Source organism: Corapipo altera, unplaced genomic scaffold, assembly GCF_003945725.1.
Source record: "Corapipo altera isolate COAL_440 unplaced genomic scaffold, ASM394572v1 44, whole genome shotgun sequence".
NCBI classification, from domain to species: domain Eukaryota; kingdom Metazoa; phylum Chordata; class Aves; order Passeriformes; family Pipridae; genus Corapipo; species Corapipo altera.
Window position 1 is genome coordinate 14781117 of NW_020884880.1, and position 20225 is coordinate 14801341.

Below are 20225 nucleotides of genomic sequence, written 5' to 3' on the forward strand. Positions count from 1 at the left end.
TGTTCTTATTCCACTACTAAGAAACAATAAAATATACATCTTTCAGAGGAATGGAATCATCAGTGTGTTCTGCTTGCTCATAAAAATATAAAAAACTAGCAAAGAAAAAGCAACCACATCTCAGAGAAAAACAGTGGCTCAACCAGGCTTAGAAGTCCTCACTGCTATTGGTTTGAGACTTAATATTGAAGTTTTCAAAGTAGTTTTTTTCTTGAAAATTCAAGATACACAGCTGGAACAATTTTACTCCTTTTTATACAATTTCCTTTTCTCCCCATGAGATCTGACTCTTCCAATGTGAATGAATACATGTGCAGTAAAGGATTAAAACATCACTGATTTCTTCCCTGTTTAAATAATTCTGTGTAGTCAACACAATTTATTGGTATAAAGTAGGATTTATGGTAATATATTTCCTCTTCAAGACATAAATAAGATTTCTTAATAGTTTTCTGTAATTCATTTTCTTATAGTACCACATTCTCATACATTTACTAGCATAATGCATCTGCTAGAATAGCAATTGCATACCCTGAACACTATTTTAAAAACTCTTCAATACTAACAATCTGCTAGAAATATTGTTATCCCTCTTCTTCCACAATTCATTGTCTATGTCTTGCAGCTTTTTACCTTCTAATACTGGATTTTACAAAAATTAAAAAAAAAAATAAATTAACAAAACAGAAACATACAAGGTTGCAAAGAACATGAAAGCTATCAAACTAGAAAAGTAGACTGTTATACTGAAATAATTATATGAAAATTTACAGAAGGTTACAGGTCTTTATTTTTCAACATTTCCCCTTACTGCATGTTATTTTGCCTTCATTTTCTGAAGTTAACTTTTCAGTCTCTGGTAGTGATAATTAGAATACGAACTGCACATATGTCTGGTTTTTTAACGTGGACAGAAATTATGTAATTATTCAAATTATATCAGAATTTATATTCAGAAAATTGGTTGTCAGTCAGAAGTGTCTTCCTTATAAAATGACAAAACTACTCCACTAAGAGCAGATGAATTCTAGCATAAATATCCACTTACAAAATTCTCTCTTGTGTTAACATGTTCTCAACATTTTAGTTGTCTCTGCTGGAGTACCTTCTACCAGAAAGCCTTAGGAATTTTTTTTGCACTGCAAAGGAGCTAAGAGAACTAAATGAGATCAAAGTAAAGAATGAGGTACATCAGAGCATAAAGGACTTGCATTTTTAAATTTCTGGAGTACAATATCAACATGCAGAGAAAAATGTTTTCCATATATTTAATGCCAGTTACCTGAAATACCCTCCGTGAGTCTTAAGATATGACCCATCCTGTTGTCAGTGCCTTTTTGAGGAACTTTCTTTCAGGACCTCAGTGGCAAGCATAACAAAGGAGAGAAACACCCACAAATACATGTGATATTCAGAAGGCTTACCTAAGCTAGAAGTTATGTCTAGTGCTATCCATATAGCAGTTGCACAAATGTTCCAGATAAAGACATACACATATATATGCACGTATAAAAGTTATTGTCAGTGTATAAGTTACTACTATCCTGAGACTGAAATAATTTATGTAACATCTGTTTTCATATTTTTTCTAATTTTTTCTAATTAACATGCATATTTAACGCATAAATGCTCAGACCACCTATTTTTCTGCTGATTTTGTCCCTTTCCTAAGTCATATGTTCCTGTGGAGTGCTCAGTATAGATGAAGCATTAAATGTGTTTGGAGGAATAGTGGGCGAATAGTAAAGAAAAAATTTCAGACTATTCAAAAGAAGAAAATATGCTAAAAAAAAATATAAAAGATCTGCTACAATGGCTTACAATATAAAAATAAAGGGACTTCCCAAAGAAATACAGTCTTCTGTTCATGAATCAAAAGTGGGAGTGACCCCATCCCTACCCAAGATATGTCAAGAGTTTAGCCTCTGAATTTTCACCACTTCTACTTTCAGCTAAAAGCAGGGAGTAAAACCAGTGCAAATCAAGTTTTAGTGATATAAGATGCTCCAGCTGTGGTTTGTTTTTTTTTTTTTTCATTTTTCTCACTATCAATACTTAACATATTCATTTGATGCTGAATGCTAAAAGCACTGGAAATCAACTATATCAAAAACAGATCTAAAACCATAGTAAATGTTGCTATTATATTGTACAGTCTGAAATTGCTAAAGTTAAGCTCAGACCTTGAGGAAAAAATAAATTCAGGGGAGTGGAAATAATTTATCCCCTTATGTTTACAGGACTGGGAGGAAAACAGTATATGTTTACACAATCAAGATCTTTCTTAGGAGGCCTTAGAACTGCCTTGCAATAAAAGCACATGCCATCCTTTCCTGTATATATTCTACATAAACACTGTTTGCTGTACATCATCACGTACATCAATGATTGCAAAGGTCTTTTCCACCCTAGTTGATTCTGTGATCTACATTTGTGTGAACTTCAAATGCATAATGCAGTTCAAATCAGAAGAAGAGGTAGGGAGGGAAGGTCATTGCTGTTTTGCTATTCATGGCAGAAGTCCACTCATCCCTACAGACAGCATGGCCTCCCTGTCCAAGACTCAGTCGACTCCTTTTTGTCCTCCTGGGTCTGCAAATCTCTCATGCCTAAGGTTCATATATTCCTGAGCTCATACCTCTTTACCTATTATGAAGAGAGAGACATACTCCTTGCTTGCCAGCTCACCAGAAAGAAGACATGAGCAATGCCTGCCACTGTCAGCTTTAACTATCTTCACTCAGCAACTTCACCCTATAGGTTCCATGTGATGCAAAGTTAGGAAGGCAATTGCATACACCATACAGTCACAGAATACCACTGAAAGGTAGGTGATCCAACAAGGAGGCCTGAAAAGTGCTGCACCTCCCACCTTTAAAGCAACCTGTTCTTCATCTGACGAGAATGGCATGTCAGTTAAATGCAGGAAGCATTTATCTTTCTGCCCTTTAGTCCCTTTGCAACCTCAGACACACACATATTTTAAAACAGCAACCTTCTCAATTGCTATGACAGGGAACAATCAGATGTTATAATCCCCAAATTGGAAGTAGGACATGTCAAAATGTCTTTTGAACACTCTTAAACAATAGCAAACCTCTAGGAGTATTAGTAATCCTCTCAAAGTATGATAAAAATTAGGAATATGAACTCTCCATTCATATCTGACAGCAATTTGCCACATCTTAATATCACAATGAAACTAAGTGCACCTGATGAATATATAAATGCTGCAATCTTGTGACTATAGTTATTACAGGTGGGGTAGACTTCAATGAAAGTGGAACCTGGGTCTTTGCCAGTATTTACATGGTAGAGCTTAGCAGCGCACAGTCTGTGAGCAAAGTAGGACAGATAATAGAGCCCAAATCTGTGCAATGTTCATATTTCCTCAGCATTCTGCTGATATCCTCCAAACTGATGCACTCTTCAGCTCTTTTGAGCTTTCTAAGCATCTTCCTTTACCTTTGCATGTTTTTAGCACAAAAAATGTTTATCAGCTTGAATACTTACAAATGTAGATTTGTAAGAAGTGTGAACTGGGATTAATTAATGCAGCAATCCAACATTAATCCTCACAATCTTTCCCTAGCTAGAAAGAACCCCCTTGCTGGAAATTCCTCATTTGGTTGGTCAGATTGATTCTTCAGTAACAATGCTAAAGCAGCCTATGAACAGCTTCCTCACCAATGTCAAAGGCCTTGTCCACTCTTTCCAATCCTGCCCCTCCCACTTTGGTGAAAGACTTGACAAGCAAGCTCCTCTTCCTCAGATGGAACAGACAGGAGACCTCCCCCGCCTGAGTTGGACACAAATTTGCAAAAGGCTTTATGAACTAGCACCTTGTGGCATCACTGCAAATTTCACTGATCTGTGTTAGAACTGTTAGGTATGGAAAAGGTTTTCAGTAAATCAGGTGCCACACGGGTATCATTGCACCACTGCAACAGTTTTTTACATCTGAAGTCAATACTTTCATAATAAATTAAGGAGACATCATTATGGTCATTAACAATAAAACTATTAAAACCAAGTCTGAAGCACTGCAGTTTTCCACAATTGCTACAGAACAGAGGGAAACTTCTGTTATTCAAAACAGCTTCCCCTTAGGTATAGTTTTTTTCAGGGAAAAAACAGGAGGGGAAGACAGTACTACATGATATGGACTAATGCTGAGTTAGAGGAATTTCTTACAGCTTCCATTTAAGCTATACTTGAGATTCTGTATTCAAAAAAAAGTGCACTTGTAGTTTGCATTTTAACAATAAATTCTGAACTAAAGTGTCACCAGCTTTGAAAATATCTGAATTACACTACTGTTACTGCAAATGCATCTTTACCCTTGCAGGTGAGCCAACACTCACAGTTCCCATCATGCTCATCATTAATACTAATCTGCGCATTAACGAAAAAGATATACTGAAGGCAAGCTTCCTAGAAACCTTGCTGTCTTTTCCCTTTGCCAATTCTAGTAGCCCAGGGACACAAGCTCACAAAAAAAGGAAATGTAAAATGCATCGAAAAATGCAAAAGGTTTCAAAACAATTTAGCATGTTGTTAATAAGAGAGGATGGGATCGACATAAAGTCCTTAAATATGTAGCTGCAGCATCTCTTGTACATAACTGTTTATAAGTACTTCTCACCTTCACTGAGCTCTCTGCAGTTCAGAACAGCAATCTGACTACTACATCCCATAGGTACAAGCACTGTGATAACTCTTGCATAAACTAATATAGCTACATTTCAGAAACACAATTTTCATCAACAGTGAATCAAGTCCAAAACAACAATTTATATCTTATTAAGAAATTTCTGACTATCAATTTTGCTCAATTTTCTCTGTCAGTTACATTTATAACCCTCAGGTTAGAGATTTGAGGATAACTGCATTAAAAACAGGCTGAAAAACCTTTGGTTTTCTGGTGCTAACATTGACAAATGCTCAAGAAATTGATGCCTTCATTTACTTTGTAAAGAATGCCTTTGGAACTAGCTGGGAAAGGTGGTCAAAACTGTCATAAAGGTTTTTTCTCTGGAAATAAGGTTATATATTCACAAATTATGGGACCAACCTATAAAATATTTTGCACATATGCACATACAAAATATCTGTAAAGTGAAATTAAGTTTCCAAAGCATATCAGCTGCATGAGTGCATATCAAGGTTCAAGAATATCAGGTTAAAAGGCACCAAGCTACCTTGATGATATCCAGTATACTAACAAAGAGCTATCATCCCATCTATTTACTATGTCTTCATGCAAAGACCACAAAACACCAATTAAAGAAAGAGGTACTACATTTTTCAAACTATGTATTACGCTTCATGAAGACTTGACTCAGCTTGGTCACTGCAAATGGATATGTGAAAGCTGCGCATTTAATAATGAATGCATGACTTCTTGAGCAGGGAATCAAGGTTATTCACCAGTGTAAAGATATAGGAACCTGTATGGATAAGGTTTTCATGTTTCCAGCTCTTAAAGTGTCACTAGCACCTGCTTATCAGGTGTTTGAAGCAGTCTTAGATGTACAAATAGAAAGGAGCCCTGAACAAAATGTTTACCCTCCAACTACAGTACACTGAAAGATGTGATCAAGGGTATTAACAGAGGAAAAATCACTCCCTTTAAAGACTGTCTTTATTCCTTTCTGCCTTCTCTTCATGTTCACCTACATTTCTTCTAGACTTGCAAGGAGATGTATCAACATATTTGGCCTTCTGATTCCCAGGCACCTAATGGACTGCTTATACAACCTTGTACATCTTTCTTTTCTAGGAGCACAGCTCCTCCTGCTGTGGTCCCTAAATTTGCTGTAAGCATCACAATTTTTCTGATGACTTAATCCTTCATCACAGTCAGGTCAAGTTGTAGATTTTTCTGCCTTCATCAGCAAACGAGAATTCCACTGGATATAAGACATATAAAATTCACATTCTCATGTGAATAGTGGATGAAAATGTACAGTAGGAGAAATGTACTTCTTCAATAAATCAGAAGAGAAGCAGATTACAATAAGGCCTTATCTAGAAAGACGGGGAATAGGTCTGTAGCCTTGAATGTTCAGCCCTTTCAGCTGTGAGGGGGGAGGATCATAAACTCAATGCTGGTAGTGAGGCTGAGGAGAAGTAGAAAGTTACATGGACTCTGTGTGATGCCATATTTGTACAGGAAGGACGACCTGCACTGAGAACACCACTGTCAGATAGTTGATGGATTAACCACTTATTACTGTCAGATTTTTTTATTTTCCCAAAGTCCACTTTGCAAAATGAATTGAGTAATATTCTGATATACTAAACATTATCTTAAATGACTTGACAAAAGTTTCTTTTCTACGTGCTGTATTTTCAAAGCTCATCAAGAAAGAAGTAATAAAACCTTTGAATGTACTCAGGAACGATCTCTTCCAGTGCCAGTTTCTGAGGAAAAAATGGATGAAAATTACTATCTCATCCATAAAGCCAAGTTCAAATAGATGAATGTGGCTATCTTGACCACAGTGCCATGAAGAAAATACCACTGTTACTTTGTTTAAAACCTCTCAAGCATTTATCAAAATATGATCACACACTGTGAGAGAATACAAGCATATAAGTCACTGAATAGTATGATGATACCAGCAGCTGGAAAGCCAAACATAAACACGTGCTACCAGGTAGAGCGCATCATCATCTTTCCAGAGCCTTGTTGACTATCACACCTGCCTTTGGCCTTCACAACGTGATAGAAATACTTTTGCTCTTTTACTTTCTGTACCACTATCATAATAGGAGACTGCATTTCCTTTTTCGTGCTCTGTCCAATCCTGATAAATACTCCTCATGGTAAAGGGGTTACTAATTCAGCCCAGTCACTTGAGGATCCAGCTTAAGTTAGTTTATATTGAGAGACTGCCTTGGTAAACTGCAGATCCCCAAAAAGCATATACATCTTTACAATGATTTACTGAAAGCAGCAGCTCGTTTTAATAAAACCATCCCAAAACATAAAATTGATTGAACCAACTGCTGTGCAGGGCATACACAACAGCTGATCAAAATCATTCAAGATTTTTATTCCTAGAATATCTCCAGAGCTTGTAGAGTTTTTCCTACTTATTACTTCAGTTCTGATACACAACTCACTTAGGCAAGCATAGAAATTGAGGCTGACTGATATTCTGATATTTTTAACCAAAAATTCAGATAAATTCAAAATAATCACACATTTGCAAAACAAAAATGAAAGCTAAATATACTTGAAAATTACCAGCAGTTTTCATAATGTAAAGACTTTTATCTCCCCAATTATCACTCTTCAAATGATATAGCATGCCTTGATTAATTGTATCCCAAAGAAGTCCCACAACACATCATACAGATTACTCCAAAGGACACAACACTTCTTCCATTTCAGAAGGTTTCAATGGATAGATTTATAATAGCATTTTACATATATATATATATACACACCCACACATACATTCTAAAGCATATAAATGTCTTTTAGAAAGACAGGAAAAGAAAACTTTTTCCAAAATTAAAAGATATCATTGCTAACTTTACTTTCCTTGCACAAAATATCACTGATAAGAGTTTATCTATTTTGTTAAGCATAACAAAAAGTTCACCTTTTCAGAGTGTGCTACATGAAGCTTTGCTTGCCTTTTATATAGTAAAGCAATTTTATGGTATTGTGTCACAATGAAGGACAAAGATAAGCCAACTGTTTAGATTCCTCTCCTTTATGTTGTGGCTTTGATCACTAACAATGCTGCATGAACAGCCAACAGAAGGCTGACATTTCATAAAATATGCAGTGATAAAAACTAATACTGTAGCATCTGGGAGCGATATATAAAATGCAGAAATACACCTAATAACTGTGATCTTAAATTACAAGTTACTAAAAGCTAAATAAGAAGCATACCTAAAAGAAAGATTAAGACAGGATTTTTGTGCTTCTGCTCCTAAAAACAAATTTAAAAAAATTAATCCAAGATATGCTATCTATTATTCTTAACAGTTCCTCTGGCTCCCTTGGATCTTAAAAGCAGCCTTGTAGAGGAGTGCTTTTTTGCCGTATCATTACATATCAGCAACAGCTAAACACATTATAAGCCTTCTTTGTGCTGTATTAATGTTCTAATACTTTGTGAAGTCCCCTTTACTGTCTCTTTTAAAATATCAATCACACAAAATACAAATAAAACCTGGTGACTGACTCTTCACTGTTATGTAAAAAGCTGAAGCTTTATGATGACAAAAATAAGTAAAAATCCTTCCAATAAGTTGCATAAATTAAGTAAATCTCAGAGTAGAAATTACATTATTTTAATTTATTTACCTTAAGAACATTAAGAACCTACAAGACAGACCACATAAAATGGAGGATTACATCCTAGAAAGCAGTGAATCCCTAAAGAACTTACAAGTCATTGTAAATAACCAAATGCTTTTTTTGCTCTTACTATGTTGCTGTAGCTAAGAAGCTAAAAACAATCCCTGGGTGCATTACTGGGAAATATATCGTAGTACTAAGGACCTGAAATTATCTGCACATATGGCATCACTGGAATGCTACAACTGGGCCTGGTATCTTTAATTTAAAAGAAAGTTGAAATTAAAAGGGCCAAAAAAGGAATTACAAGAATTACAATCAGGAAATCCTCCTTTTTATTGTGTGTGTAAGAGAGACAGATACAAGATCGGTATATTTAGTTTATTTATGACAGATTAGAGATGACTTGATTCAGATCTACAGCTTAGTACAAGTAGAAAAAGTATAATAGCCAATAACTCTCTAATCAAGCATAGAAAAAGGGTAGTAAGACTGAATTACTGAATAACACTGTCAGACAAATTTTGTCTAGAAATATAACACCTTAATTATTACATCAGGTTAGCTAGGGACCTAATGCATCCCTTTTGCATCTTAAATATCAAAGTAAAGGTGAAGCAATGATTTTGATTTTTTTTTTTGCTTAATGATTAATTATCTACTTTCATTTATATCAAAAATGGAATGGTTAAACAATCAAAATAATCTTTTCTGCACTGAAAGCAGTTTAATATCAAAGAAACTGCAATATACAATTAAGTTTAAAAGACAATTTTATACACCAGCTCTGTTTTCATTTATGATTCCATGGGTCATACTTTCATGAAACTCTCAATATAAAAATTACCTTATCTAATGTAACATAAAAATAATTTTAGGAAAGGATGCAAGTTACAAGAATACATAATTAAGAAACAAAGTAAGAGTGACTTAGGTGGTGCAATAGGTTAAGTAACCACTGGTCATCCACTGGTACATATAACATTAAAATGAAGTTGAAACAATTCAACAAAAATCAAAGTTAAAGTAACCGCTCCAAATAATTTGAATATAATGATGATCTGCTTTGAATATAATGATCTGCTTTTGGCACCATAAAATGCGTAGGACTTCCTCAGCATAGTTCTGAGATCTAGAAAAATACAAGGTCTAAAGATCTAATCACAGCAAGAAAAATATAATGAATTCAGCTTTTTAGTATTAGGCCCTCATTTAATGACAAGGGAGAAGAAATCATGCATCAAATTAAAAAGAATGCAAAGGAAAATCCATATTTGGTGCCTGAAGGACCATGAAGCATATTTTCGGTCTGAAAACATGCACCAAAATTACAGTTTAAGTACGTGGGAGGCAATTGTCCTTGTGGTTATAATTAGTGTCCGAATTTAGAGACTTTGCTGCTTAATGCACACCCACCCGCCTGTTATTCTTACTGTGTCACTTAATGGAGATAAATACTCTTTTTCCACCTCATATTTATATCAAGGCTATTTAATTTCTTTAGACTGCTATAACAGGTTAAATGGCAGTCTCAGCATCACTCTTCATCTCCCACTGGACAACGAATGGCATTATAAGACTGAGAATAGATGAAGGCATATTTACATTCATAATGTTCTTGACTATAACATTTATGTAAATTATGATTTTATATTTGCAAATACTATAATTTTCAGTTTCAATGAATACTTTACTACTCTTTCATCATTAACTTTCTATGTACATTACATGGAGACAAAAACTAATGAAAAATAAAGAAACTAAATGATGTGATCAGTGAGGTACAGATCTTACAGAAGAGGAAAAAATGCTTTGTTTCTCAACTGATCTTACCCCTATACAGACAGGGGCTGAACTATACCTCACTGCTCATTCGTAGTGTGTAAAACTTACAGAGGTTTTTCAGAAGCTAACAAAACCAAATTTCACATAATGGTTTGTATTTTAACCCCACCAAAATTTAACAAATGTATTGCTCATGAAAACGCAATTTTTTCCCGATCTGTATAAAAAAATAAGTTTTCTCTTCATTGACAAAACACCATGGAAACACCACGTTAATTACAGAACTGCATGCAGAGTTTGGGAACATGTTTACAAATGTTACACAAGAATGAAAACCTCCAAAATGTCAAATTTCATTAACTAAGCTACTGCTCCACCAAATGGATAGAACGATTTTTAAATATCCCCAGAGTAGAAAATGAAGTTTTCAGTTAAGAACATTCATCTCTCATACCTATTGTAACATGTACACACTTAAGACACAAAACCTGTGTATTTCTATGCATAGATTGTCATAATTTTTCTGTGACAGTCAGCTAAGTATTTCCTTCAATTTTATAACATGCAAATCTGACTCAAAAAAAATCTGTGCTTCCAGAATGAAAAACTGGCAAATCAAACTGGTCCAAATATTCTGACACATTTTTAAATGACAAACTTTTTGTGTGTGTTTTGGTATGAGCTTAGTGTGACATTTTCAGACTGTAAATGCAAACATATGTAATGAAACAGCTCTCAAACTACTGCAGTCTCAGACACATATGTTATTTTTAAAGAGGTGATTCCTTGATACCTCAGAAGCACTAGGAGAATGAAGAAATGTCACACCTCTTAAGGAAGTAAAATTGGGCATGGAAGATGAGTCGGATCAGTTCTGTGTATAATGAAATTGCTGGTTATACATGTTGTTTTTCAAGTTACTCAAAAGGTAATCATTAGAAGACTCAGGTTGTGTATACATTCAAAGAGCAGTGAACTTTCTGGTCTCTCTTACCTTTGTGCCTTGTAATAGAAACGAAATGGACTTCAAGATTATGTCCCAGTTTAGCAAGTGGAGGATATACGGACTTGGACAATGGCCCAAATCATCGGTCTCTTCCATTAAATATCACTTCCCTTTCCATAATTTATCTTTCTGTGTAAAGTAGTTAATTTCCTAAGTTTCTGCTGAAGGTCTGACAAAATGGAAGTCTGTAGGGGTATCACTGCTACACCACACCAAATTACGGTTACCAAACAGGGAACCCTTCCTCTCAGCACCCTACAAATACTGTGAAAAGGGAAAGTTACTTTGTGGGACTTTTAACAACAAAACCTTAGGGGATGTTGAGAAGAGCTTCCCAAAGTCATAGAGTGAGTTTGTACAGGAAAGAGTGAAATCAATCTGATACCACTCCCTAGTATTTGCTGCAGAGAAAATACCAAACCCTTAAACTAACCTCAACATCAATTACAAAACTTAAAATAGTCACAAGAAACAAGATGCTGGAAACTATTTTAATACTGACAAAGTCTTATGAGTAGCTTTTCCCACAATTCTTCAAAGAAGTTTGCATATGAATTCTTTTGTTCTTGCATTTTAATTTTGGCCACTAATGATATATATTTAAGAAAGAAATTACGCCAGAAAAGTTAAGAAAACTACACTAGGCAAATTTTCTTTTCAAAGAATCTAGGAGCATAAGGCAGATCCCTGTGCAGAGTAAAAATGTCATGAATGAGGAAATCTGAATATCACAACTTTCTTTTTTATATGAAATAGTTCATCCTTTTCATAATGTGTTTAATACACTATCTTTTGGAATTAGAGTAAGATTTTCTATCAGAATAGAATAATATCTATTCTTCTCTGTTACATATCTTTGCTAAGAACTAAACATGAAAGTAAAACAAAACCATGATTGTTTCCCCCTAAAATGCTACAAAGCCATGCAGCTTTCCTAACTATAGTTTTCATGCACAAAAATAACCACAATTTCATTCAACATTTACATTTCATTCATGAAAGTGGATTTAGTAAGTGCAATGAATCTAGATATACAATTGGTTACTCACAATTCATGTGGCTGGTCACTATTGACCTGGAACAAAGTTTCACACTATAAAATATTCTCAGTTGGAGCAGTAGATCATGGTTACACATAACTAGATACTGATTCACAATTTAAACATTTAGCCATTTCCTTTGCTTTTGTCAAAACTTACTTTTTAAACAGTGAATGCCTTTTTAAAAGTTTTGAGGCCAAAATCAGACTGAAGGTATTGTATGACTTTTCTGTTATAAAAAACCAAACCAAACTAAACCTACCCAATCACAAACCAATTCACCTAAACTCCCATTATTTTCAAGTATCTTTATTCATAACTGAGAAAATTCAGTAACAGTCTGACAACTCAGAAAAGTACTCCTGTATTTCCTTTAAGTTAAATACTTTCCAAAGTCTGAGTCTAAATGACCAAAAAGAAACTAAGTGCAATCTGTGCTTTCAAGAGCAATGTGTAATTAAGGTCTCCCAACCATTTACTCAGGAAGAAATACTGTTGCTTCTGGATTTTAAATTAATTAAAATCACTTCCCTGTCAGATGGTATGAATGTCTCCAAGTAAGAGAGTCTTGATCTACTTTTTGTTGTTAGGAAGAATACATTCACCAAAAAAGGACAGAATTTTCTTCCTTTTCTACCCCCTCCTCCCCTCTTGACAAATGACAGAGAATAACAATTTTTTTCTCTGATCCAGCCTGGATCCTACAATAAAGTATATTTCTGGATTTTAAAATAATCTAGATTAATATGCTAAGACAAATTTTGAACATTTATAATACAGAGAAATTCTTGCAACTAACCTACAGCTCCCTTGCAAAAGATGAGAAATTTGGCAAGTTCAAAGATACAAGCACAAAGATTCTGATTGTGCTTTTCTATGTCTTTAAGGCATGTATGCTCCTGAACAATAATGATAAAAAAATATTCAACCATTTTTTTTAAAATCTAGTTGAACCACTCATGCCAGAATCAATTCTTATTAAACTAATGCTTATGAGAAAAGATCTTACAGGATGAGACACATAATATGGAGAAAACTACTGCAAAAGTTGGTGGCAAGATTTTAACTCTCCTTTAAAAAGTATAAATCTGCAGATACATTATGTTCTCAAAGAAAGTGTTTAATATGAAATCATGTACTGTACATCACTCAATACAACCTTGAACAAAACCACATTAAGTTGCTCGGAAAGTTCTGAGTTTTATGCCATTTCCACCTTAATTTATCCAAATACAACAGACCACTGATAACACAGAATAACTTCTGACCATTGTGGCTTCTATTACCCTGAAGAAATGCATAAATTTCTATATTTAATATATGTGTTCATTGAATCAATAGCACTCAGCAACGTGTGGAGTGTCTAAAATTAGTAGGCAGTTGGTCATCACTGTCACTTTAATTTGGCTTTATTCATCTGCTTTCCATCTAATTACAAATGCTGGCCAGTCACAACAACTGAGAAATGCTGCTGCTTGCAGATCAGTCCCTAATACTGGACTCCAACTGCACATGGTTGGCATCTGCACTGGTACCTGTCAGTATTATTCAGTATATGTTTAGACATTTAAATCCATAAAACTTAAAAGAAAAACCAACTAAAATTCTGTGAACTTCCTTTAAAACTTGTCCTAGAAGCAAAGCAGTCTAAGTTCTACAGAATTTCTTGAGGAGGAGGACACGGAAACAAAAGGAAGACAAGGATAGCCATGAAATAGCATCCCTTCCCTTCAAGGTAAGTTACAGACAATATTTTTTTTTGTCCTTAACATTTTACTGAACATTATCATACCTCCAAACACATCAGAGACTACTGTCTTTGATTGTCACATTTATGGTAAGAGGATCACTTCAAATACAACAAAACATCATTACAATCTTGTTTTCAAGTACACACCACCGGCAACCTGACTGTTTCTCCCCTCCACAGTTTTTTTCATGCAGATACACTTTTAATCCTTTAAGCACAATTTTAACAAATGCTTTTTAACAAATTCTCATTAGCATTTATGATTATCTAAGGCAGCAGTCATCTCTTACTGAAAACAAAAGAAAACAAACCCAGAAACTAAAGTCCTTTCACCAGGTTCAAGTGATACAACTTGTTACCACTGCAATGCTTCTGAAAAAGTTTGAAAGTGAACAAAATGCAGAGGAAACATAATATAATGAAACTGTGTAAGAGACATACATAATAGTAAGCAGGTAACCACAAAGGCAAGAAGTTGCTGTCCTCAAGTAGAATCACAGGTTTGGGTTGGAAAGGACCTTTAAAGACCATCCAGTTCAACCTCCTGTCATGGACAGAGTAGGGGATATCTTCCACTAGACCAGGTTGCTCAAAGTCCCATCCCAACTACCCTTGAACACTTCCAGGGATAGGGCATCTGCAATTTCTCTGAGCAACCTGTTTCTGTGTCTCGACACCCTTATAGTAAAGAATTTCGTCCTTAGATTTCATCTAAATATACCACCTTTTACTTGTAAACCAAAGGCCTAAATCCCTTCAGGCCCTGCTAAAAAGTTTTCCTCCAGCTTTGTTATAAACCCATTTAAAGTATTGAAAGGCAGCGGGAAACTCTTCCTTAGTACTGGGATTTCCAACTAGCAAGGTTGGTTTCTTGGATAAAATGAAAATGAACTATAAAGCAGGCACCAAGTACAATGAAAAAAGCTCTGCCAGACCTGGCTGGGCTCTATCCAAGTCTAGTTCAGGCTTCAGAGCCACGCTGCCCAAAAGGAGGCTCAGGAGGCAAATGGGGCAACTTGCCAGGGGCAGGGGCACAGGAGATGCAGTGTACAAAGAGCACTGACAGAGGCAAACTGAACTAACAAGAATGTGAAGTAGCACCGATTTTGCCAAGTGAGGACCAGCTACATAAAGTAGATAAATCTAACATGGTACAAAGAGGAAAAAAAGGGATGTTTGATGAAAATAGCCTAACAGCACATGGTACTGCTAGTCCTCACCAGGGGAACCTGACAGCTACTTAAAAAAAAGCCATAGTAATTACTGGTCCCAAGTTAATATTATGTACCCTCATGGGGAACTGATATAACTTGATTTTAGTGCTTTGCAAAGTAACTCTTTATCCTGGACCTGTTCTTCCATCCTTTGAAGATGCATGCCCTGCAAGTTTTGCTACATCTGAGAAAAAAAGTCCTTATCTTATGGGTATCTTTCACTGTAGTTGATCGCTGCAATACAGACATAAATTTAACACAGGAGCGTGGACCACCAACACTGTAGGAACAGAAACAACAGAAACACTACAATGAAGGCTGGTTGAGTTTTTTAAATACGTAAATGTTGCGCTCATACAGATGTGTGATGACCTCTATGAGCTGCATAACAGTGTAACAAATGGGTAATTCACTTGCTCCACAAACCACAGATTACTATAGTATTTAAGAAAACATGCCATCTGTAATACAGTTGCAAATCACCAGTGCTTTTTAGACCTGATATAGAAGTTTACTTAAAGAAGTAACTGACAAATTATAAAATACTATCTATTCTAGAGCCTGTAAGAAAATACATAAACTCACTTAAAGATTTCTTCTTCTTCAAATTATAAACACTTTCTGCAGTATTTAATAACCTGAGATATTCTATTTGGAAAAAAAACCAGTTCATTTTTCTTGATGCTTCATAACCCAGTTTATAAAACAAAGACTTTAGAACCAGGCTGCAAGCCAACAATTATCAACTATTATCCAGGATTTAATTACTCCCTAAGTCAAAAGAACTATGTTTAAAGTTATATACTACTTCAGTGTCCTAATAAATCACTTCAATAGTGAAACTTGTTTGACCAGTTTCATTATTATGTCAACATAAAAATATTTGAAACACAAGAAATCAAGAAGTATTAAGTGAAAGTAATCTCGGAGAACACTGGAAAAATTTCAAGCAGACGTAACTACAGGAAAATGAGTAACTGGCATTTACAAATATTTTGTCTTCAGAGAAATTATCTGTCTTAAATGTAGGTTTAACAAATTAGTAATAAAAGGAAAGTACACTAAATGAATATTATCACTTTTCCATCAAAGAATTCTTAACATGATTTAATTCCAAGTCTACAAAATATACAGTATACCAGTCCTGAAACAACTGTGTGAAGCTTACTATGAAGCAAGCACATAGTTTTATAATTTTAATCAAATTATACATGTTTGATGAAATACTAGGGTTCCTCAAAAACATCAATTGCATGTCCTTTTCTGAATTAGCAATATGCATTGCTTTCTTTAATGAAATTTCTATGTTCTTGTTTTCCTAAGAAGAGCTGTAAAACTGCCATGGACAGAAGAAATTCACAATTTGGCAAATGGGTGATGGGGGAGGAAAAAAATGCACTCTGGCACTCTAACCATGAAGACAGAGCAGACAATTTCTTTTTTTTTTTCTTCCCTTCTCATTTTCCCTCATCAGCCAACAAGAAGCACCAGATCTACTGACTATATGCATACTACCTTACTGCATGGCTAAGAAAATCAAGTGATGAAATGGAAGGTAAGAGCAGCAGGCATAGCTTCAAGTTTGCATCTCATGTATCAAGCCTTGTCTATAGTCTCTTCTACCACTGAACAAGCATAATACCTCCTTTGCAAAGGAAAGATATCTGGCAGGTTACATGGAAACCCCTGCTGCCTGAAGCCAGCCTTCTTCACTAGTCTGAATGCTACCTGCAACACTTGGAGTGACAGAGGAAGGAAGCATCACACTACTGAATTTGGCTCACTTTGAAGTCACTATGAGGTAGAAGCCAAATTTGTCAAAAGCCTTAATACTTAAAGATCTCCCAGGCTTGTTCACTAGAGTATAAGGTTTGTCTTATATTAAACGTAGATTGAGCTAACCAGAATATTCAAAAGCTGCTAAGGCAATTTTCAACAATTTTAACTAGTTTTTGAAAGACATAGATTCTCTAGTAATAGGAAAAGAAAGCTATTTTTAATTAGTTTTCCTAAGCAGAAAAAAAAAAAGGACATTCCTAAAATTATGAAGAGCAGTAAAATCAGTTTATTATAATTACTTACTATAGCATTATCATGTCATTTTTTAATTTCCCAAAGCTGGATGCAATGAAAAATCATCTTGATATAACCTATAACAAGCAGTCTAAACACTTGAAAATGGTAAAATGATATAATTACACATGCACATACAAAAAGACTAAGCCACCAAAAGCCCAAGTCTTTACTTCTCAACCCTTTTTGACACTTCCAAAATTCAGGCACACATCCAGAAGAACTTTCTGCCCCACGTCTGGTCAGTAAAGAAATTGAGGTTAACCTTTAATTTTTAATGTCACCTGCAGCCAGTGACTGCTTTTTCTAATGCAAGTGACAGATAAACAGCAAAACACTCCCAAGATGATACACAAAGCACCACATACCATAAGTGCATTTTTATTTTTATACCAACTCAATTTCTCAAATGGATAACCAATGTTCCTACTAATTTACATTAAGAATTGAGTGAGGCATGAAAATTGTTCTGATGCATAGGCTCTATTTCTTTAATGTACTGCACAGTGTTCTGTATTTTATTGCAACACTGGAAAAACCTAACTACACTTAAAAGGTACAGAAACTACACATACAAAAACACAAGCACATATACGTCTTAAAAAATCACTTCACAAAGAGTTTTAAATTATCCAGAGAGTAGGAGGGAAAAATAACTAATTAAAGTCACTGATGGAAGTCAGTAAAAGCAAAAAAACTGTTCCCATTAAAATGAGTTTTCTGACCTTTAATTACTTGAACTAGTATTTTTTTGTAGACCAATACTAGTACTTTAAATCTACATTGCTAGGATTTCAACTTTAAAATTCCTTCATACAATTCAATACTATCACCGTAACATTTGCAAGGTAATTCCAAACTAAACAGAGGGAATATGGCAAATTGAGGTAATATAGTCTAGCTATTTAAGGCCAAATTGGCAAGTCTTTAACAGTAAACACTGTATCATTACTAAACACTGCCATGTTGTTAATGTAAGGAGAGGTTTAAATTAGAGAGTGAATTGCCCCTTCAGGTCGGGACTTGGGGCATATTATGGGAGAAAGTAAAGAAAAGCTCCCACTGACACTGTCTATGTTTCACCAGTTCTGTGGGAAGCAGACTGCAATACAGTTATCTGTCACTTTTAAAACCAAATACTACAGTCAATGTTTTCACTTGTCTTTTAAAATTTAGCATAGCAAACTGGGGAGAAAAGAACCTGTGTTTGTAAAGGAGGATTTCTTTTGATACAGAAAGGGTATCAAAAATAGTTTTTTGACAACTCCAGGAGACACATCACGAACATCATTTTTATATATGTTAAATGTGTAACCATGACATTAATGAAAATGAGGCAAACTCAATTTGCTTTTTAAAAAAAAAATATAAAAAAAATTAACTCACACAGTGGTGGGTGCTCAAATACAAAGGAGACAGTTGTCTTTAGAAGGATATTCTCCGCACATTCAACAGTTAAGCAGTGCTGGGATGTGGCCCAGCCACCAGGAGCAATGACAAAGTTGGAGTAGCAGTCCCAGTACCAGACTTCTGGAATTGACCTTCAGATGGAGAATAAAGACACTTGATGAGAAAATGCTCAAAATGTTTTTAATTTTTTGTTTGATCTAACAGGATTCAAGTAGCCTAAGCCACTGGATTTCTTCTGGACATTTCAACAGGACAAAACCAAAAGCGACTGAAACTAGGTTTATTTTTTAAGTCAAATTAAGTATTTCACACAGTCATGTATCAGAAGAGATAGAAACAACATGTAAAATAAGTCCATGTGGTTCAATTTATTTATTTCTACGATGACAATAATGGTAGAGAGACAACTCTTAACAACTTTAGCATTATGAAGACTTCAGTATTCAATCTGAAATTTTTATCAATGTGCAATTCTTGGCTACTTCTCAGCATTATTTTCTCCTCCTGTCACTGAACTTCTTAACACCATGTATCTTAAAAATTTTGGTAATTTAATATTGTTAGATCTATTTTCTTTAAAGCTGTTAATGCATTATTAATAAGACTCCAAAAAATTGTACAGAGTTCAACAGCACACTACAAACAAACTAAAAATGTTGAAAGCTATGGTTCTAAGAGAAATTTAACAAACGAAATTCCAGCAACTGAACAGCCATCTATCTTTTAGTAACTCTCTTTTTAACTGTTCAAAAATGCACTTTTTAAATCATGAAAAAAATATTTTTAAAACAACCTCTCTTCAAAACATATTTATGCAGAATTTTTCAACTACTTTGATATAATTAAACATAACAATGGATATACTGATATTTTAAAATAATTTTTCCTATTACAAATATACAAAGCTAATAGTGTTGAATTGGAAACACCATCTTCTCTTTTTGAAAAGCTGGTACTTTACTGTTTCTACAGTGTTTCCATCAAAAAATATAAGAACACAACCGTCTAGACACATTTTTTTTTAAAAAGTCCTATATGACACTGATTTTGCAAGTAAATACTCAAATAGTTCCTGAAATCTGACCACTTCTGTCAGACTAGAGTGTAATCTGACACTGTAATATTACGGTGTTGTAATATTTAGAAATATACCATGAAAAACACACTCACTTTGAAGAAATAAATTTAGGGATTTCTTTTTTTAGAATTTAAATTAAATACAATTGTCTTCTCTTGAGTATATTAAACAGTTCCAAAGAAATAGTGGGCTTGTTTGGGTTTTTTTATAATTTGGATTAGCATCCTAGTTGCAACATACTAGCACATAAATGTATTTTTATTCTAGAGCATACTTTGAGTTATTAAGCCTGGCATTAAATTTTGTAACAAGATGTAATATATCTAATTCAAGAGGGCTTACAGTATTCCTATATTACTTATTAATATGTTAAGTGAATGTTTGGACAATTGATTTCAACTAAGTTTTGTGAGTAAAACATGTGACAAAATACAATTTTCAAATTACATAGTCCATTTGTCATAACTACCATTCTTTCTAGTTTTTATGGGTGTTAACAAATTAAGCAAAAAAAGCCACACTGACTAAATAAAGAACATTAGA

The 20225-nt window shown here is 34.5% G+C and overlaps 1 protein-coding gene across 4 annotated transcripts in view; it reads right to left on the reverse strand.

The window, feature by feature from the left end:
• Nucleotides 1–20225, reverse strand: part of TBC1D5 (TBC1 domain family member 5) — a 288784-nt gene that overhangs the window by 228850 nt on the left and 39709 nt on the right. For 3 of the 4 annotated variants that reach the window (XM_027639073.1, XM_027639070.1, XM_027639071.1), the window contains exon 2: nt 18581–18735. The exons of the other annotated variant lie outside the window; for it this stretch is intronic. The gene's annotated coding sequence lies outside the window, so the exon portion shown is untranslated. The remainder of the gene's footprint in view (nt 1–18580; nt 18736–20225) is intronic. 4 annotated transcript variants of the gene reach the window in all.